Here is a 20247-nt window from a genome sequence, read left to right as displayed (position 1 = left end):
CCCAATTATTTGGTAGTAATATCAATTACTGGGGACCAATCAGAAAGGTCCTCTGTGTTATCCCAACAAAGGGTTAAGGTCCAGCTCTTCCTTCAAGGGAAATAACCTTTTAATTAAGGTCTACAACCATTAATCTTATCAAGTTGATTGTAGAGATTCATCAAATTGAGTACTTTTCCCACTTAACATTTACATATCTCTTTATGACTTACAAAGCACTTTCCTGAAAGTGTTATTGCCTTATCTGAATGTAGACTTTCCCATAATTTATGAACTTAGAGAATAATCATTCATTGAAGACATTCTCAAGATTCTTCACCCCTCTAGATTACCTGTCTGCAGTACAGAGTAATTGGGTCTCAAACTGCCAGTGGGGAAAATATAATGAAAATGGAAGTGGAGTCAAAGTTCATGACCATGTATTGACCATGAGAATGAGACTTTGGGGAATTAGCAGCAACCCCAGCAATTTTTTGCCTATAACAGGGGTTGGTCAGCATGCTCAACATGTTTGGCTGATGCAATCCCCACAGTGAATAGTCTGGGAATCCTGTTTCCAGAAATACATGATGATGTTTTAATGGAAGTTGCTGCTTCCAAATTTGAAGCATATACAGAAGTTATATGACTGACTGATCCAAGTGCTGAAGGGACAAACCATTGATTGGTTGTATCACTGGAACATGGCAATAAATGAAGTGAGGGTTGTTCCTGTCTTAGCTGTGTTCAAGTGATTAGGCAAAGATTAATCCTTTGGTGGGTAGAGAAGTATGGGACTTTTTTCTAGTCACAAGGTCCGTGTGACCCATAAGTGAATGGTCCACTTGTTGCTTCTGTTCCTGTTATATCTATTCTTTCCCCTTCTAGGTGAAGGATGTTAGAGACAGTTATACTTTGTGAGCTTCAAAAGGTCAGGAGGATGAGCTGCCCCAGATTTAGAAGCTAGAGTCCATTTTGATATGTGCCAGAAGCTAAAATCCCAAGAGACTTTACTCACCCAGTCCAAAAGTAGTAGAGATGTGGATTCACCTACCACTGGCTATGCTGCATTTGAAATTGAAACCGGTGGATCAAATGCCATGTTAAAACTCAATTAAATTTTGACCCTATTCTGCCTGGAAAGGTAGTTTAGAAGAGAGTGTGTGATTGGAAAAAGATGAAGAAGAATATTTGTAAACCTTTCATTGAAATATCTTCAAATTAAATGTCCTTTAGTAAAAAGCTAACTTATGATATTGGTTAAACTGTGGTTAAGGAACACATTTTGGAATGGGGATTTGAAAACATTAGAGAAATGTTACCCCCCCCCCAATCTTTTAAGGGCACTCCTAGGATCCTAAAGGATGAATGTAAGTGACCTCATTCTGGGCAGTAAATCTCTGCTTTTGTTACATATTATTGGAATCAAAAGGGAGCAAGGAAAATAATTGTCCTTTCTGTGGAAAAGGAAATGGACTACTTATTTGTACATACCAGTGGTTGTACTGGAGTAAGCAGTAATCAGGAAGTAGGCAGAATACCACTGGAGTCAGTCAGCTCTTACTGACTTTATAGAGCTGAATGTTAAATTTTCAGTGTGAGCTTTTACATGCATATGAGAAAAATTTTCAAATGCTACAAATTAGGACTTGATTTATTCTCATAATATAAAAAAGTGATGGAGCTTAAACTTTAAAATGTGTTTCATACACATTCTTCCTTTTTTCCCTAGAGAGTCAGTTGTTAAATGTTTAGGAGCACATGCCTGGAAACAGCCATCTTCAGCTCTTTACTGATATCAATCTAACCCAGGACTCTTCTAGAAATACAGTTAGGCTCTTGAGACCTTGTCATATTTTCCCTTCTAAAGAATTTTAAGTCTTGGGAATGGGAATAGGAGTAGTAAACATAAAGTTGAATTCATTCAGGAATGGGATTTGAGACTTTTTTGAAAATTGCTATTTTGCTCCCAATTATTTAATAATTATTTCATTGAATATTCATTACCTGTTCTGTTAGCATAGAGAAAATCAAATTTAGTTGAGATATCCAATTTGTTTGTTTTGAAATCAGTAGGGTCAGGTAAGTCAACACAAATTAGATAAATTATCATTTAAAAATATTCCTCCAAACTGAAATGTAATACTTTCAAAATGCAGAGATGGGTGGTATATGTACTATATTGATAATATTCTATTTTACAAATAGGGAAAGAGAAGTTCAGAGGTGAATTGACTTCTCTATGAGAACAAACTTGATTTAAACCCAAATGTATAATGACTTCAAAGCAAGACTCATCACTAGACCATACAACTTGAATAAAAGGAAATAACTTTGAATCCCTTAACTGAGACTTTTGATTGCCTTTGATTAGGAAATGAAAGAATATTCTGCAAAATATTTCTACTCTTTAAAACAAATTACTCTTCATGATCTGTATGGGATTTTCTTGTCACAGACAATGGAATGGTTTGTCATTTTCTTCTGCAGAGGATTAAAACAAACAGAGGTTAAGAATTTTGCCCAGAGTCACATAGCTAGTAAAGTATCTGAGACTGAGATTTGAACTCAGTTCTTCCTGACTCCAGGCCCAGTGCTCTATCCACTGAGTTATTTAGTAGTATGTTGTTGGCTGAAGACTTTTCTCTTTGCTAAAGGTGTATTGTTGAAAGTAAGCGATGTTTGTCTAAATATATAACAGAAAAAAAATTAAATTTTAATGCTTCTTTTATCTCTTTTTGTTTTTTAGAAGAGTAAATACTATTAAGTAATTCTCTTCACAAAACAGCCTCTAAACTTCAGAGGACATTGATCTATAGACTAGTAGAAAGTATCATAGTTTTTAGATTAATGTTTCTTTGCCATTTCTTCTTTGTTCCTTACCAAGGTGAAATTCACACTATTTTGATGCAGGAATGAATTTTTTTCCACATCTTGAAAAATGTTTTTGACTTTTTCATTCTCTTTAAGTTAAAAAGCAATAAAGATATAATGCAATTCCACAGAATAGAGACCTAAAATCATAGATTTCAGAGCAAGAAAATTCTAGAAGCCACATAGTCTTACTTTCTTTCATTTTATAGAAGAGAAAAATCAAGGCTACTAGAAGTTAATCAACTTACCTTAGGCCAAATGACTAGTTAAAATTTGTTCAGGAATATAACCATAATCTCTGATCTCCTAATCTGGGAATCTTTCATCTACACAATGGATATGTTATAATATATTATATACAATCTCTAACAAGGATTTGAGCATGCCATTCTGAATCTTATTTCTCATATGCAGAACTTCAAAATGTTCCCAATGAAAGCAGTGTCATTTAAAAAGAACTTATAAAAACTGCAAATTTTACTTAATGTCCTTTTTAAAAAGTGTATAATTATGGGTTAAACTGGGGAAATCAAGTTCTTTTGAAATATTTGTATGTATAATTATGGAGAGTGTAACTTATTTTTGTTGGAACATTTTACCTTTTTTTCTTGCAGCTTCAAATATGTTTTAATGAATCAGGAAACATTAGTTTTCACATGCCTTGTGGCCATCTTCTGTCCATACATGTTGAAAAATTAAATGAACATAATGAATGAAAATTTTACATGCTACTTTTTACTAATGCTATATTTCTGTTCTCTTCTATGTGGAGAACTTCAAATTGAATTTTTGCTGTTAGCAACAGATTCTTTGTTAAGTGAACCTTATAAAACTTCAGGTGTCATTATTTTTCTAGGTTCTTAAGCTAATGGTTAATTGTAGCCCTGTGTCACATCTGTTCGTTTCAATCAAATACAACATTCTTTTCTTTGCTTAATGCTTTTTGAAGTGCTATGATTAATGAAACTAAATGTGATGGATCACAAAATTGTTCAGAGCTGCAGAAACTTTCAGATTCATGGGCCAAATGGGCAAGAATTCTCTCTCTGCTCATGCATGAATTTAGAAAGGATAAAATGTTCTTCAGAATAAAAATATTTTGACCATGATTCTTGAAATATTCCATGTTTTAATGATGAGTCAAAAATATATGTGACTTTTTAAAAAGTATATTAGCATTTTAAATAAGTTCCTGTTATTTGAAGGGCTCTTGGAATGCACATCAATTAGTCCATAAATAGTTTTACTGGACAGCAAGCAATATGAATTAATTGTATGACATTGGAAACACCCCCCCCCAAAAAAAAATGAGTCAATCTTAGACAGCTAGAGTATACTGTGGCTAGAACACTTTCTGGAATCAAAAAGATATAAGTTCAGATCTAATCTTAGCGACAATAACTGTGTGACACTGCACAAATAACTTAACCCCTATTTGCCTGAGTTTTCTCATCTGACAAATGGGAGTAATGGTAATATATATACCTAGTAAAGTTGTTGTGAAGATCAAATGAGATAATATTTGTTAAGCATTTAGCCTGGCATATGTTGTGTAAATGTTTATTCCCTTCTGGACTTAAGAGAAAGACAGTGTTCAGAATTAGGGAGAATCAGAGGTCTAGAGCTGGAAAGAACTTCAAAGCTAGTATTATCCTCTTATTTTACAGATGAGGAAACTGGAGCCCAGGGAGGTTGAATGTGTTGTTCACATGGGTAATAAATATCAGAAATAGCCAAGTTTTTTTGATACTTCTACTACTATTATATCTGTTGTTGCTATACTCTTTCCTACTTAGATTTAGGTTCAGATGTCATATTTTAGAGAGGATATTTATAGATCAGAGAAGAAGGTAAGGAGAATTAAGAGGGCAACCAGATTGGAGAAGGACTTTGAGTTCACATTGTATGTAGATAATTTGAAGGGGGGACTGTTGAAAATTTGTATTTTACTTAATAGTTATTTTTAAGTGTTTGAAAGACTATATAAAGTTCTTCGCATACACACACATATACACACATATGTAGAAAGAATATTATTCTTTCAAGTCAATTACTGATCCATTACTGGTTAATTTTTTGGTCCATTCTTTTGACTTGTGTCACCTTCTCCAAGAAGCAGGATTAGTGGGAGTTAGACTACAACTGGATGGAAATTGCAAAGAAACATTATTTAGACATAACGTTAGGAAAAACTTCCCAACATCCCAGTTGTTTGAAATAGGATGAGCTTTTTCAAAAAGTGGAAAATTTTCCTTCCTTAGAGTGCTTTAAAAACAGCTCTCCTTTTTACTATGTAGTTCTTTGATACTCTCTCCTCACCACCACCAAATAAAAATGAAAGTTAAAAATGTGTGCAAATGTGTGTATGTGTGTTGCAACCTGAAGATAAATAATTGAAGATTTACTCTAGTAAGCATTTGTCAACATGTAATTGGAATAACATATATCCCTGCCTAGACACTATTCTTTCTAGTCCATTACTGGTCCATTGTTGGTCCATTTTTTAAACTTGTGTTACCTTCTCCAAGAGGCAGTCTTCTAAAATGGGGAAAGGGTGAAGTGGAAAAAAAAAAAAGAAATAAGATCCTTAATGCCTTAGTATCAAAGCAGTTTTCTCAAAAACATTGGGCTTTGAGGTTGTAAAGCTCATTGTTCTTTACCTTTAACTTCATTACTTTTATAAGAACTGCAGATACTCACAGCACCAGAAAACTAGGGAATGAAACCATAACCTGAAATTGAAGACACAGAAAAAATGCAACAATGCCTGGAGAATCTCATCAGTATGATATCTAGGATGTGCTGTAATGGAAACAGTCCTGAACTTGAATCCAGGAAGTGGGATGCTAATCCTGGATCTCCTACTAACTTGGACACATTTCTAACCTTCAGTTTTATAGACTTCACTTCCTTGCTAATCTTTATTATTCTGATTGCTATTTATCACAAAACTCCACTACTATTTTTCTTCCCTTAAAATAGATCTGAATTTTAGTGAGGACTTTTGTTTTTATTACATTGTTTCTCAAATTTATTCCTTTCCTTTCTCTTTCCTAGCAAGCTATTCCTTGTAAAAAAAGAAAGCAATTTAGCAAAATGAGATAAACCACTTACTTTTGACTAACAATAAATACACAATTCTGTACCCACTATAGAGATAGTTAAGTGAGATAGAGTGCTGGTCCTAGCATCAGAAAAATGTGAGTTCAATTTTGGCCTCGAATGCTTACTAGTTGTGTTCCTGAGTAAGTCACTTAACCTCTGTCTTATTTTCCTCAACTATAAAATTAGGGTAGTATTAGCATCTACTTCATAGGACTATTGCAAAACATAAATGAGATAATATTAGTAGGGGACTTAGCACAATGCTTATAAATGAATATTTATTCCCTTTTTCCATAGTTCTCTACATGTGGTCTTTGAAAGGAAAGAAGTACATGTTCAACTGTTTTCTGAAGTCAAATTTGGGCATTATAATTACCCAATATTTAGCACTTTTGTTGTTCTTTCTATTTACCTTTTATTAGTCATTATATGTATTGATTTCCTGGTTCTGGTTACTTTACTCTGAATCAGTATGTAAGGATTTTTCCACATCATGATCTCTAATATAACTTCCAGCTAAATTTTCTTTTAGTTCCTCATCTAAAATGAATACTGTGCTTTAAAGAAGAGAGTCTCTAAGACCCTATAAAAACTAATTGTCAATTTTAAGATTTTTTATTTAATTCTTTTTGGGATATTCTTACTGCTGAGAGTGAATGGCAAGAATCATCAGCAATCAGATCAAACTAGTTGATCAAGAAGTATATTTATAATATCTTTATACTGCTTTATAGGTCTAAATAATCTCTCAGTATTAAACATGACTCACAGAAGCAATCAGAAAAGTTTTTTCTTTTAAAAAATGAAACATGACTCCTTTGAAATTACAAAAATACACTCATCAACAAGTATCTATTAAGAAACATTTTTAAGTTAACAGCTTCAAACTATTATAGATGTGATTTTTTTTAATTTAACAGGATCAAGTAGACTTCTTTTAAATTCTAAACAAAAACAAACAGAATTTAAGTTAATCCAGTTCTCTATCAAGCAGCATGTTAGCTTTAATTAATATTTATGTTTAGGGGCGGCTAGGCGGCATAGTGGATAAAGCACCGGCCCTGGAGTCAGGAGTACCTAGGTTTAAATCCAGTCTCAGACCCTTAATAATTACCGAGCTGTGTGGCCTTGGGCAAGCCACTTAACCGCGTTTGCCTTGCAAAAAATTAATATTAATGTTTTAATTAATTAATTAATTTAATTAATATCTATATTTTTCACATAAAACTTTTCAAATAAAAATTAGGTGGAGCCAAATGGAGACAGGAGAAGAGCCTCTATTAGGTACCCTCTCTCACTCTATAATATTTCAAAACTCATAAGGATTCTAACTAAATTTTCAACCCACGGAGGGACCCAGCGAGGCAGTTCTCCAGACCAAGGTAACCTGGAAAATAGTGTAAAGGTTCTATTCCATGGGGTTAGAGGGGTGGCCTGCCAGAGTGAAGAAACTTCAGCCTCCCAGATGGAGCCCCAGGGTGCCTGGAGCCATAGATCATGGCAGCGGGGGTAGTTTCCTGACCTACGCCCCAGGGAGCACTGAGAACAACTTGGAACATTGGTGGGGGGTGGAGGGACAACCTCTGCCAGAGTTAGCATGTGAAGCCCAGCCCTCAGGGCACTCAGCAAGCTGCTGTGGCCTCTGTGGCCCAGATCTAGGAAATGGAAGCAGGGGGAGCCAGTAAGTAGGAGCCCCCAGGCAACTGAGCCATGAGTACCCAGCATACCTAAGTTAGGAGAGTGGAGAGAGACTTCCGAGGTCTGTCCTTTGTACCTGGAAGAGGAGTCTGGGGCTCAGACCACATTCAGATCCTGATCGCAGTCTAGGCCCCCCCCATAGAAGAGCAGGGCCTCCTTGCCACCTCAGCCCCATGGCAGAGGGGGTGCACTTATAGTCATTCACAGACCAAGAGGGAAGACAAAGCTTCACACACTGAGAACCTTGTGGGGAGTGTCCCAATAATACTCAAAAGCTCAGGAAGCACCCCCAAAAAGGCACAGGTTGGGTAAATGGGTAAACAGAGAAAAAAGAGGAATACCATTGAGAAATACATTTTCTATGATCCCAAGAAGGATTTAAATAATCAATATGAAGATGAGGAAGTACAAGCTCCTGCATCTAAAGACTTCAAGAAAAACAGAAATTGGGCTCAGGATATGACAGAGCTCAAAAAAGATTTTGAAAATAAAGTGAGGGAGATAAAAGAAAAATTGGGAAAAGAAATGAGAGAGATGCATGAAAAACATGAAAAAGAAGTCAGAAGCTTAGTCAAGGAGGTCAAAAAAAATGCTGAAGAAAATAACATGTTAAAAACCAGCAATAGGTCAAATGGAGAAGAATGCTTTAAAAAGCAGAACTGGCCAGATGGAAAAAGAAATAAGAAAGCTCTCTGAGGAAAACAAATCCTTCATATGTAGAATGGAACTAAAGGAAGCTGCTGACTTTATGAGAAGTCAAGACACAGTGCTTCAAAACCAAAAGAATGAAAAATTAGAAGAAAACATGAAACATCTCATTGAAAAAACAACTGATCTGGAAAACAGATTCAGGAAAGATAATTTAAAAATTATTGGAATACCTGAAAGTCATGATCAGGAAAAGAACTTTGACATCACTTTTAAAGAATTCCTACAGGAAGATTGCCCTGATATCCTAAAAGCAGAAAGCAAAATAGAAATGGTGAGAATACACCAATCTCCCCCAGAAAGATATAAAAAAAAAACATGAATATTATAGCCAAGTTCCAGAACTCCCAAGTCAAAGAGCAAATATTACAAGCACCCAGAAGGGCACAATTTAAATATTGTGGAGCTGTAGTCAGGATCACACAGGACTTAGTAGCAACAACATTAAAGGCTTGTAGGGTTTGGAATATAATATTCTGGAAGGCAAAAGAGCTTGGAATGCAAATGAGAATCAACTACCTAGCAAAACTGAACATCCTCTTCCAGGGGAAAAAGATGGACTTTCAATGAACCAGGGAAATTTCAAATGTTCCTGTTAAAATGGCCAGAGCTGAAAAGAAAGTTTGATCTTTAAATACAGAACTCAGGTGAAGCATAGAGAGTGGAGCAGAAGAGTAAAATATAAGAGACTTAATGATGATGAACTACATGTATTCTTGTATAGAAAAATGATACTGATAATACTTACAAGAAACTTCTCATTTAATAGAGCAGGTGGAAGGAACTTTTATAGATGAAGCACAGGAGAGAGCTGAATTAGAAGATATAATATTTTGTAAAACTGGAATCAATGGCTAAAAGTGAAATGTAATGGGAGTAAGAGAAAGGAAAGGTGGAATAGGGAGAGAAAACAGCATATATACTCAATGGGGGGGTATAAACATCTAGAGTAAGAAGGAGAGAAGGGGTATGGGAGAAGGGGGGGATGTGAGTGATGGAGGAGAGGGTGAACCATGGGGGAGAGTGGTCAGATATAACACATTTTCTTTTTTACTTCATGCAAGGGGCTGGGATTGGATGGCCTGTCTGGGACCACAGGGCCGGGCAGTTGCTGGGCCTTAGGGTTGGTATGTCTGCTCGGGTTCTCTTTGCCCCAGGGCCAGTGATCAGTCTGCTATGCCACTCAGCTACCCATTTAAGAAGAGGGAGAGAGTATATGGTAGTGGGGAAGTATGAATGGAGGGAGCTGTGATCAGCAATGGCAACAGTGGAAAAATATGGAAGCAACTTTTGTGATGGATTTATAAAGAATGTGATCCACCCACGACAGAGCTGGTGGTGTTAGAACACAGACTGAAGCACATTTTTTATTATTAGTATTATTATTTTGGGGGGCGGGGTTTTCAGGGCAAGTGGAGTTAGGTGGCTTGCCCAGGGCTGCACAGCTGGGGGATTATTGGGTGCCTGAGGCCGGATTTGAGCCCAGGTGCTCCTGGCTCTAGGGACGGTACTCTATCCACTGCACCAACTAGCCACCCTTATCATTATTATTATTATTATTATCATTATTATTATTATTATTATTATTATTATTTTATTTGGGGTTATTTTGCATTTTTCAGGGCAATAGGATTGGGTATCTTGCCCAGGGTCACACATCTGGGGCCAGATTTGAGTTCAGGTGCTCCAGGGTTGGTGCTCTGTCCACTGCGCCATCTAGCTGTTAATATTATTATTGTTTTAAATTTTTATTTTTATTTTTTTCTCTTTACTTTATTGCTCATGAGGGTCTATATTTTGCGGGGGAGGGCTACTATGTTTATTCTTAAACAAGAATGTATTATAAACATCATTTCCACAAAAATAAAACTAAATATTAAAAATTAAAAAAAGAATAGCTGGCCTGGGTTCTTCCTCAGAATGGAAGTTCTCAGAGGGACTCACTAATATAAGATGACATTGTAAGGGAGGAGGGATGTACCAGAGTGTGACAGAAGCATGGTGACATTCTGAAGAATTAGAAGCAGGACTGGGAGAGGAATGTCGCTAAACTAAGCCATTAATTGGCTTTACTGAGCATAACAGCCAGGTTTAGGGACTGAGAAAGAGCATCTATTATAGTAGTAAGCTTCTTGTAAAAACCAATTTGCCATGGAAACAAGTTTTTGAAATATGTTTGTAGAGGGTATAGCCAGGAATAAGATGGCAGCAGCTAGAGGCAGTGATAGACTAGCAAGAACCTTTGATTCCAGTCTTCTAAAGAAAAAGGGGAGAATTCCATATTGAGAGTTCAATCCCCATGTTCCCTCTTTTCTTGCATCCATGCAGTCCCCCCCTTTACTTTCTCAACTATGAGGGCTGGTCATTTTCCTGGCTTGGACTGTGAAGAGAAGCTCACTATCCCTTTCCAGGGACACAGGTCAACCCAGGTTGCTACTCTCCATCTGTAACATGGTAGGGATGGGCTAAGGGTCTTTTCCCATCCATTCCAGCTCTAAAGATTTATAAGTCTTACTGCCATGAAGAAAGAAATGACAAAACTTAATGACATATTAGATATAAGGATAGAAATTGTCTCTGTGATTCCATTCATACCTGGAAGTTCCACAGGGGAAACTCCTAATTCAGATCAGCTCATTCTCAGGTATAGAATTCTCTGGTCAGCTAGTTGCAAAGAGCATCTAGAAGCTGAGACTTACTGAGGTCACACAGTCAGTAAATGTTAGAGGTGAGATTTAAATTCATGTGTTCTTGGTGACAAGACTGGGGAACTAACCATCACTTTCCATTCACTTCTATGAGCTATAGGAGAGGAATCTATTTTAACCTCTAACAGTCATAGAATTTCTTGTCAACATGTTAACTAGCTACCCTTTTATGGATCTGTAATTCCTGAAATATGGATAAAACTTCACAAATACCCCAGTTATATACTAAAAATAAATAATTGCCATTTTGTGGAAAAATTTATATGTGGGGGAAATTATATATATATATATATTATATTTCTGTTTTTTTTATAAATTTGACTTGTCTTCTCAATTAGGTTATAGTCATATTTCATATTTTGAATACCCTATTAAACTTGTGGCAGTATTTTGCCTGTTGTTAGTCCCTAAAGCTTGTTGGAATGAATGAATAAATGAATGAATGAAAGAAAATAAAAACAAAATAAAACTCAATTAAAATCTGCTTTAAAGACTTTTTTAAGAAAAATATTAGTTATGAATTTCTTACCAATTATATAAAAATTATTTAAATGCTGTATTCTTTGTAACAGTATATACAAATGATTAAATATATAAAGGCTCCAAGGAATAGATTTTCTGGATCTCTGATTTTGGGGGGGGAGGGAAGATGGAATTTTGTAAAATTATTTTAATTCTGAATTTTTCACTCATTTCCATCTGACTTAATGACAATAATTTATTAGCTTTTTAATTTGTTATTTTTAGGGTTGGTTGTTTGTTTGTTTTGGGGGGGTTGCAAGGCAATGGGGTTAATTACAGCCAAACAATTATTAAGATCTGAGGTCACATTTGAACTTAAGTCCCCAACTCCAAGGTCAATGCTCTATCCATTGTTCCACTTAGCTGCTCCCTTTTTTAAGTTTTTCAAACAGTTTTCTAAAAGGATGATATAAATGGACCTGGAAGATGGTTCTTCAGAAAGGTATGTTTCTGTTCAGGAACATTCAAAGAGTCCTTTTACTTTTTTTTTCTTTTTTTTCTGGGTTTGATATAAAGAAAATTATTCCTGGTACATTTATAAGGGGTTTGTTTGTGTGTTTGTGTGTGTGTGTGTGTGTGTGTGTGTGTGTATGTCCCTCTAAACCAACAATATTGCAAACAGCAATAACATTTTCATTTTAAACTTGCTTGATAGCACTCTATTTTACTTTGTTTTGTTATAAGTAAAACTCTGAAATGTCACTTAGATTGGTAAAAAAAAAAAATTGAAATCTACACTTTTTGTGCACCCCCCAGATCAAAGTCTAATGGTAAGGGATTTTCAGGGCAGCTAGATCCTGAAATCAGGAAAAGTCTTCTCCCAAATTCAAAACTGGCCTCAGGCACTTACTAACTATGTCAACCTGAGTAAGTCACTTAACCTTGCTTGCCTGTTTCCTCATCTGTAAAATGAGCCAGAGAAGGAAATCACAAACTACTTCAGTATCTTTGCCAAGAAAACTCCAAATGGGGTCACGAAGAGTTGGACAGGACTGAAACAACTGAATAACAAACATGGGATTTTCTTCTCATTGGTGAATAGCAGTGTTCTGTATGAGGGTTGGATCAGAGAGAAAGGTTTCTTCAGGCTTCTTTCAGTTGAATATCAGTAGATAAGTCTCTTAAGTCTAGATTTTTAAAAAAGTAGCAGAAATGTTTTTTGATTTGTACTAAATTTTTGATTCAATAATTTGCAATGAGAAATATAATTAATTTACTAGCATTTATTAAGTGCATACTATGTGCTATATACTTTCCTAGGTTTTGAAGGAACAATTAATAAAACAATTTCTATTCTCAAGAAGTTTATATTCTAAAAGGTGTAGAGTAGGCAACAAGTTTATACATAAATATAAAGAGAATAAAACCATATAAATGATAATCAAATATAAAATATTTCAAGAGGGAGAAGTTAAGGGAATCAGGAAAAACTTTGTATTGGTTAAAACTTGAGTTCTCCTTCATAAGTATCCCTTATGATATCAAAAGAGAAAAGAATGACTCCAATATATTAGGTGGAGAGGTTAAAAGACTTTATGGAAAAAAAGTAAATGATTTTCCCAGGGTTATACCACTAGTTAATATCTGAGACCATATTTGAATCCAAGTCTTCTTGACTCCAAGTCCAGGACAACTAACTACCCCATATATAGTACATTACTAAAGACAAATTTAAGTAGTTTCACAAGTTTTTTTGACCCTTCATATATATGGTGATTTCTTTTAAATTAGCTAGTATTTATTATTTTTAAGTTACAATATTCAAAATCTGCCACTAACTACAAAAATCACTGTTTAGTACTTGATGAAACATAGTAGAACGTAAGATTTTTGAAGACAAAACAAGTCAACAAACCTTTAATATGTACTTAGAATGTACTAAGCACTTTGCTAAGTGCTAGAAATACATATACAAGTCAAAAGAAAGTTAATATTTGCCTTCAAGGAGCTTGCATTCTAATGATGGAAAAACAAAAGTGATCCCATGGAAAGGTGCAAAACAGAGAAGGCATGAAGGCATTGTTTCAAAATTCAGAAAATCCAAAGCCACCTCAGGAGGAGAACAAAGGTTGGCTGACCAGGACTCTTCCACAAAATAGAAACCATAGGAGAAACTCACCAATACAAGAAGGGGGGTGGCATAGTAAAGGAATGTTTCTAGGTAAGAAGGAAACAGGAACAAATGAAGTTGAGAAGTAAGGAAGTCACAAGCATGGAGGGAAATTCCATGTTGAAACTACAGTTGAGACATAGTATCAAAAGTCAAGATCAGAGTCTGGAGGACAACTGACTTTTGCATTTTTGCTTTTGTAGCTCAATAACTTGCAAACAACCATAATTTTTGCATTATTTTTGACAAATAAATGCTTTCTAAAATTTGAATTGAAAACTCCAACTATATTATTTTTTAAATTAAGAATCTGAAGATTAAATAACTATCCCAGGATCATAAATTTTAAATATAAATCATAAATATTAAAATAGTGTTAGGACTAGAATTCAAACCCCTGAGTGTTAAATTAATGCACTTTCTATTATGCAGGATTGTTTCAAATTGTATAGCATGAACTTCCTAAGTAGGAAAGGACAAAGAGGGTGTGATAGAAATTATAGTATTAGTATCTTCCAGAATTCCTCTCTACATGAGTCTCCTACGTGAATTAGGACCAGGCTTCCTTTCCTCTTGAAACAGGGATTTTTTAAAAATTGTTTGTCAGTCATTTTCAGTAGTATCCAAAATCTTTGTGATCCTATTTGAAGGAGACAAAGCTCTCAAGTGACCTAATGGACTCTGACTTCTTTTATCACATCAGGTGACTTATCAGAACCTTTAATTTATTTTTGTCATTGTTCTTAATGATTTTTGCTTGTTTTTTCCTTTTTTTCTCTCCTGAGTATTGCCCTTGCCAAGAGTACTGTCCAAGAAAACCTTTGAAAGCATTTGAATGGTGAAAAGCCTTATAGAAGAGCTTTGGGACCTTCCCTGTGTGATAGAACTAGTATGCACCAGTATTTTTCTATAATCTAGGTTAAATCTTGGCCTCTATAACTCTAGTGAACAAAGATTAGCTTCCCTCAGATGAAAGAAATGAAATCTGACATCAACCTATATGCAGTTTAACAGTACAGAGTTCAGTTTTCTCTGCTTCTTAAAAGTAGCCTCAGCCTGAGAAGCTAGAACCTCTTCTTAGGACACGTGACAATAGTTGTGACCTTATTGACTCTGGGATCAATTACTAGACCTCCCTCTGTACAGTAACTGATATATTCTACTCATTTTTAGAACAATTTAAAAATCCCTCCTTAATGTATTTCTGATAATTAGATTGCTTTCTATGTTGAAAAAAAATCATTAATCATCCATTCCCCCAAGACAAAAACTGAGATAATGTTGGACTCATCTTTAGCAGTCAATTGATTTATTTTGGTAGCTGTAACTCAGCAGGGAATGGTTTCTGCTGATTCAAAACATTTTCTTGGTACTTGGAGGAGAAAGAGAATGTAAAAATCACAAAAACACATGGTGTCAAGTTCAGTAAAAGGTGCTTGCATTCTCAATTTGCCTGACAATGCTTATTGCCAGGAGAGCAATTCATTATGAGACAGTAGATATAGCACCAGAGTATAGGATATAAAATTTAGTTATTACCAAGCAATAAAATGTCTGATTGGTTCATTCTACAGCCTGAAAAATAAAAAAAAAAGTGAGTTTAAAGGAGAAGTATATTTTCAGCACTATGTTAGTTCTTAGCTATGAAGTGAGGTAAAATCAATATCTTGGGAATTTTGTAGGTATATAGAGCTAAATTAGTTTCCTAAGAGAAAACCAACCATTTTTTACATTAGAAATTAGAAGTCAGCTATTGGAATAGTAATCTGAGATCATACTAATATACATTTAGCTACTTTTGTACTACAGAATACTACAACAAAAATTTTTAAAAAGCCTTGGGGATATTTTTGTGTATTATAAATTTGATATGAGTGAACAGAGTGCTATGGAAGCCTGGAAAACATTAAGAACAGAGCATTGAGAGGCAGAGCTAATATGTCAGGTAAAGGCAAGGCCTAGACTGAACCTTTCTAAATCCCTTTAAATAATGACTGCAAACAAGTTCTCGAGTGACTGAACCCATAAAAATAAAGAATGTAACAATTTTCTACTATAAGACAACTTTGAAGGTCATCTGGAAAGGTATGTTGTTCCAGGGTGAGAGAACTGTGGTTCTGCATAGGCCTTGCCAGCACATACCAGCCTCCAACAAACCAGGAGAGGACGACGGGTAACTGAATCGGAGATAGTAATAGTGTTTGCAGACATCTTATGCTAGATAGTGAGGGGATCAGACAATAGGTCAGAAGGAGATTTACAGGTATCCCTTTGCTGGGACCATGGGCAGGACTCTGTGTGCATTGTCTTTACTTGGATCTAGTCTCAGGCCCGAATCTTAGTGCCAGAGCAAAGGGGAGCACTAACAGCAGAGTTTGCAGCCCCAATGGAAGAGGGATCCTGGTCATACTCCTGGGCTTAAAAAAGAAAACTTGTGGTTACTCACAAAACAGTACACCATATAGCAAAGTAGTAAACACATCTCTCGCTAGATTATAACACTTTGGAAGAATGAAAAACTTATGAGTTTTCCAGAATTAGCTCTGAAAATAGTTGCACAAAAATCTGAAACTTTGGACAGCACCACCTCTATTGGGAAGCAATGTCAAAGCACAATCACAAATTGATTGATTGATTGATTGACTGATTGATTGATAAGTAGCATTGCCTCATGATGACTAAGTACCCTCCCTTTTCTGTCTCATTAGAAGTGCACTTCTCAAGAGTCATGAATCACATCAAATTCTAATCAATTCTCATGAAATTTCTATGGTCATAAATTTTTTCTGTTGTTTGCTCATTTTCCAGCCTATTTATTGACTTAAAACTCTGACTCTGAATGACCATAGAAAGTTACTATGGTAACAAGGAAGCTCAAAATACACATTTAGAAGATGACAACAAAATCAAAATTCTTGCATCCAAAGCCTCAAGAAAAATATGAACTGGTCTCAAATTATGGAAGAGCTCAAAAAGTATTTTAAAAATCAAGTAAGAGAGTTAGAGAAATGAATGATTTAAGAAAATTATGAAAAAAGAGTTAACAACTTGGTAAAGGAGGCACAAAAGTCTGAAGAAAATAAACTTAAAAATAGGGCAAATAGTAAAAGAGACAGAAAAATCAAATGAAGAGAAGAATACCTTGGAATACAGAATTGACCAACTGGAAAAAAGAGGCACAAAAGTTCACTGAAGAGAAAATCTCCTTTAAAAGTAGAATTAGCCAAATGAAAAGAAGGGGGATAGATAGGTGTTGCAGTGGATGGAGCACTGGCTCTAGGGTCAGGAGGACCTGAGTTCAAATCCCCATCAGACACATTATAATTACCTAGTTATGTGACTTGGGGCAAGTCACTTAACCCACTGCCTTGCAAAAACTTAAAAAAAAGTCACAATAAATGGAAAAGAAGGTGCAAAAGCTCACTGAAGTAATTATTTCCATAGAAGCAAGAATTGGGGTAGATTAAAAATCAAAATTCCATAATATGTTGTTTACCAAAAATATATGAGAAGCAGGAAGAGACAAACAGGATAAAGATAAAAGTTTGAAGCAGAAAAAGAATGTAATTCTTCAAAAAATAAAATCAACCAACTGGAAAAGGAAACACAAAAGCTAACTGACGAAAATAAAAACCCTAAAAATTAGGATTAGACAAATAGCAACCAATGATTCTACAAGGCTAAAAGATTCCATCAAACAAAGCAAAAAGGTTTAAAAGAATTGAATAAACCTTTTATAGAGTACCTTTTAGAAAAAACAAATGACCTGAAAATAGACCCAGAAAGATAATTTATGAATTATCAGACTACTAGAAATATCTTTCAGGAAATCATCAGGGAAAACTGTCCAAATCTGATAGAGCAAGAATACAAAATAGCCATTGAAAGAATACACAGAACTCCTCCAGAAAGAGACCCCAGGATAAAAACTTCAAGGGCTATCATATCCAAATTGCAGAATTCTCAAATAAAGGAGAAAATATTGCAAGCAGCAAAAAAAGAAGCAATTTAAATACAAAGGATTTAAATACAAATGCAATCAGACATATACAGGATTCATTAGCTTCAGCATTGAAGGATCAGAGGACCCGCAATACCATACTGCAAAGAGCAAAGGATCTTGGATTATAACAAAACATTTACTCCCCTGAAAAATTCAGCATTTTCTTTCAGGGGAAAAGATGGATGTTCAATGAAATAAAGGACTTCCAAAATTTCCTGATCAAAAGCCCAGAACTGAACAGAGAATTCAACCGCAAAATACAAGACTCAAGAGATACATAAAAAAGGTAAAGGAAAAGGGAAAAAACAAAACAAAGAAAAAGTTAGTCAAGAACATTAAATTGTATGCAACCCTATAAAGGAAGATAAAACACAACTCTTGAGAATTGTATTTCTCTTCAGATAGTTAAAGGATTGAATATGGTTGAAGAGACTCAAGTTAGAGGATATGGATACGGTTGGTTCTTATCTTTCCATCAAAGAGAACCAAGATGACATCACTATGATTCAGAGAAATAGTCCCAATGAAGAGCTGAGGCGTTTACTATAAACTTTGTGTCTCAATTTCCTTTGATCATTTTAATGCTCTCTTGCTAATAGAACTAAGCAATTTCTCTGATGAGGGCAGAGAAAAGATTGCTGGGCAGTCCTGAGTCAGTGTTTCCTATACCTCTCACTCAATTGTAAAGTACTTTTTTTTTTGGCAAGGGAATGGGGTTAAGTGACTTGCCCAAGGCCACACAGTTAGGTAATTATTAACTGTCTGAGGCTGGATTTGAACTCAAGTCCTCCTGACTCTAGGGCTGTTGCTCTATCCACTGTGCCACCTAGCTAACTCAATTGTAAAGTTCTTAACAAAGACCAGTGTCCCAGTCCTTAGAGTACTTAAAGACTCTACAATTAATTAAGTCAGAAGTGACTTTAAAGGCCCAGAGTGGGAACCTATTTTGAAGGGTTGGACATAAAGAAATTAGAAAATTATCTTATCTTAATCCATCAGTTAATGAGTTTAAGTACCATGATTGGGGAAGTAAAAGGAGGGGGAATGTGGGAGAGAGTATGCTGGGGGGAGGAGTTTATAAATGGTTTATGACATGATTTGACTTTGCATGAAGCTTTGGCTCATGAGAATTGATTAGAATTTAATTTGATTCATGACTCTTCAGAAATGTACTTAGAAGAGGGGAGGGTACTTAATGACAATGAGGCAATGCTGCTTATCAATCAATCAATCTATGATTGCATTTTGACAGTACTTTGAGCTTATCAAGCAATTAATCAATGTTTGATTGATAGTGCTTGATTGATAGTATTTCTATTGTTAAATAACACCTGGTGAAGAAGCACAAAGATCTATTATAGTAGAGGGAAAGAAGGCAATAGACCCTATTCAATAGATTTGAACCAGAGAGGGAATAAGATAATATTCCCACTTGGGTTTAAAAATCTATCCTATGCTACAGGAAGGTGAGGGGGCGGAAGGAAAAGAAAAGGGAAGAAAGGACTGATTAAAGGGAAGATGAAGGTAAAAGTGAAAATAAACTGAAAGTTAAAATGTAAAAGAAAAGTTAAAGCATGGGGTGGCTAGGTAGCATAGTGGATAAAGCATTGGCCTCGGAATCAGGGAGTACCTGGGTTCAAATTCGGTCTCAGACACTTAATAATTACCTAGCTGTGTGGCCTTGGGCAAGCCACTTAACCCCATTTGCCTTGCAAAAATCTAAAAAAATAAAATAAAATAAAGGATGAAGGGAGTAAAACTGGTGAGGAAGAATAAGGAAACGAAATAGAAAAAGATAAATGAAGAAAGCATGGAGGGGAAAATAGAATGAGTAATCTTGACTGTAAATATGAATGGGGTGAACTTTCCCATAAAACAGAAAAGGATAATAGAATGGATTAAAACCAGAATCCTATAATATATTGACTATAAGAAACACATTTGAAGCAGAGAGATACACATAAGGTAAATGTAGAAAACTGGAATAAAATATATTATGCTTCAAGAAAAAAAAAACAGAGTTAGTGATCCTGATCTTAGATAAAGCAAGACCAAACATTCATTTCATTAAAAGGGTTAAGGAAAGAAATTGCATCTTCTTAAGAGGCAATACAGGCAATGAAGTTATATCATTATTCACCATGTATGCACCTAGTAGTATAGTGTCCAAAATCCTAGAGGAAAAGCTGAGGGAATTACAAGGAGAAATAGACTGCAAAACTTTAATAATGTGGACCTCAACTTTCCTCTTTTAGAATGAGATAAATATAACCACAAAATAAACAAGAAGGAAATTAAGAAGATGAATATAATAGACCTCTGGAGAAAACTTAATGGGAATAGCAAAGAATATACCTTTTTCTCTATAGTACATAGTACCCATACACAAACTGATCTTGTACTAGGGCATAAAAACCTTATAATCAAATACAAAAAGACAGAAATAATAAATGCATGCTTTTCAGATCATGATGCAATAAAAATTACATGTAATAAAGGGTAATGGAAAGATAAACCAAAAAGCAATTTAAAATGAAGTG

Source organism: Macrotis lagotis, chromosome 5 (assembly GCF_037893015.1).
Source record: "Macrotis lagotis isolate mMagLag1 chromosome 5, bilby.v1.9.chrom.fasta, whole genome shotgun sequence".
NCBI lineage: Eukaryota > Metazoa > Chordata > Mammalia > Peramelemorphia > Peramelidae > Macrotis > Macrotis lagotis.
The sequence above is the reverse complement of the archived record's forward strand: the minus strand, read 5'-3'. Positions refer to the sequence as shown.